General features: G+C 33.2%; 1 non-coding gene across 1 annotated transcript; it reads left to right on the top strand.

Moving 5' to 3' along the window:
- Window positions 1-2,423: 2,423 nt before the first annotated feature.
- On the top strand, window positions 2,424-2,496 carry TRNAR-UCU (transfer RNA arginine (anticodon UCU)). The gene has a single exon. It is a non-coding gene; the product is annotated as a tRNA-Arg (tRNA).
- Window positions 2,497-2,807: the final 311 nt, after the last annotated feature.

Raw genomic sequence — 2,807 nt, 5'->3', positions numbered from 1 at the left:
CTTAAAATCACACCATTCTCTGATCCTTGGGATTATATTTCAATGATCCCAAAAATAATTTGCAAGCCTTGTTTAACTTTCTCAATTGGAGAGGTCATTCCTACTTGAAAAATCTATGGCCACATAGTTATTTACTCCACAAATATTGCATAACACTTAAACATGTGCAATAATATTCATACTTACCTTATCAAATTGAGGGAACAATGTGCCAACAAGGCATGTATGACCTAAATGATATCAGTTGAGATTAATTGAGTTCCTATTTGCTATAAAAGTCATCAGTTAGGATAATTAGAGTAACTAATGAGCTCAAATTGACTTAATTAATATTATTCCAGACCGATCTTTTATTAATTGGTATAATAGAGACATTTTGATAACATTAATAATGAGTCAGTTTGTTCTAGTAGAATAAATATTAAGTATTGTACCACTTAATATTTATGTTACTACTAATTCTATCATTTTCTACCATAAGTTTGATACCCACTTCTTTACCACACATGCCATATTCTTACTAACTTTCCCATATGATATCTCAATGCATCACTTCTTTTCCAACAAAGTGGGAAGGCTTGGAAAAAGAAAGATAGAAAGAAGAAGAAAAATCTAGTAGAAGGAGAAGAAGAACATATAGCTTATCATCACTTAATAAATCTCATTCCATCTTCATCATCCAACATTTCTTCATCTTATTAGCAAGGTGGGTTATAGGTAGAAGCATTAAGTTGTAGAAGTTAGGGATTGTAGATAGAAATTGATGATGTTGGTTTGTTGATATATTTTCTTCCATTACCATGAGAAATTTCATGATTTTGTTGTTGTCCATGCTTATTATGATACACTGTTGTGATTGTGAGTTGTAAGCTGCTGTGGAAGAATTATGTATCTCTTATTGGGTAAAAACCCCTTCCTTGCCATCCAATCTTTTCTAAATATCTGTAGAAAATGACGCTTCCGCTAGGCGTGCTTCAGCGAGCCCGTGGCGAGCTATTTTTCTATTAGCATCGACGGGTGATCCTTAGCGAACAGCAAGCGAGCTACCTTTTTTATTTCTTGTTGGGCGACCATGATGCAATTTTGTCACATACTGGGCCTCACCTGGGGTTCATCGGGCTTACCAAAAGCGAGCCAGACTCGCTGGCTGCTCGTTGGGTGACCGTGATAGGGTTTTGGCAAATTATTTTGTCTCTTATTAGGATTGTTCCACATGCATGCTTGGTTATGTTATGAGTTACCTTATGATAATTATTATGGGTATTATGCATGATTTCTATCTATGAATGATTGCTTATGATTAAATGATAACATGATTAGAAAACTATAAGAATTATGTGATGAATGACAGAGATGGAAACGATTGTGCACATGATACCTAGGTGTGTCTCATGGGCAAGTGGTTGTCTGACTAAGAAGTGAGGCATTGTATGGAACATGTGATGTTTTTGTGAATACTAAGGTGATATGATCACCTTGTGGTTGTCGCATATAATCACGATGTCCCTTATTTAATCACATAGTCGAAAACACATCATTGATTGTGTCGTCCCAAGTCATGATACTTATATAGAGTGAGATTGGGATGAATGCACTGATACTTTGCATCAACCAAGTGGATTAGAGTCTCATATGTTCAACCAAGTGGGTTAGAGTCCCATATGTTCAACCAAATGGGTTAGAGTCCCATAGAAGAATTTGAAGATACTCAAGAAAGTAAATGTATGATACAAGGATTTTTGACCTGTGTCGATAACTCTAGATGTAGGGTTGGTCGAGGAAATATGAATTGGTATGGTTTTCGACTAGTGATGGTTTGAATTGATGAGCTTAAGCAAAATGTTTTCATATAGTGCATGATTCGTTAACACAAGTCTTCTTCCCCTTTGTTGCTTGAGCTACGGTGATGTTAGAACCTTGTAGAGCCGAGTGAACCCATAAGATAGGGAACCCATTGAGATTATTATTTCACCCCATATTTGTTGATTATTTTTAGGTGGTTCTGATCAGGCGAAGGGTAAGGATAAAGTAGCATGACATCCTTGCTTCCTTTGATAGTTTGGATGGATTATCCGCTATGCAATTATTTTTGGACATCATCTCACCATGATCTAGTTTTTAGTTTAATATTTGAGCACCCTTGTATATATTGTGCCATTGTTATAGTTTTCTTTCGGGCATGTAATATGTACAATGTTGCTACTAGGAACTTGTGTATTTCAATAGCAACCTTACAACTATGTATAATATGTACATTCTAGACATGTATTATATATGAGTGTTACACATGGTATAAATAAAACCAAAAACAAAAACAAATATAAATAATACTTTAATTTTAAGTATATTTAATAAATTGAATTAATAATATATATTATTAAGAGTATGCTTATTATATACAATTAAATAAACAAAAAAAAAAGGCGCCCATGGCCTAATGGATAAGGCGCTTGACTTCTAATCAAGCGATTGTGGGTTCGAGTCCCACTGGGCGTGATAAATTTTCACCTTTTTTTTATCAATAATACTAAATTTAAATAAATGGTTATTATATTGAATCTAAAAAAATATTATGAAGAATATGGTTATTTATATAAAAATATATATAGTAAGGTACTTATGGTTTAATGGGTAAAGCGCTTGACTTTTTTCTTGTAAAGGAATTTAAAACCAAAATAATAATATTAAACCATTATAAGTATAATAAATAAATATGATATTTTGATGAACTTGAATATGAAGTTATTTTATGAGAGTTGTTAACATGTTTACCTTGTTGAGATAAATAGCTAATTCGGAATTGACAA

This window comes from Lathyrus oleraceus, chromosome 3 (assembly GCF_024323335.1).
Source record: "Lathyrus oleraceus cultivar Zhongwan6 chromosome 3, CAAS_Psat_ZW6_1.0, whole genome shotgun sequence".
Classification (NCBI taxonomy): domain Eukaryota; kingdom Viridiplantae; phylum Streptophyta; class Magnoliopsida; order Fabales; family Fabaceae; genus Lathyrus; species Lathyrus oleraceus.
The sequence above is the reverse complement of the archived record's forward strand: the minus strand, read 5'-3'. Positions and strand labels throughout refer to the sequence as shown.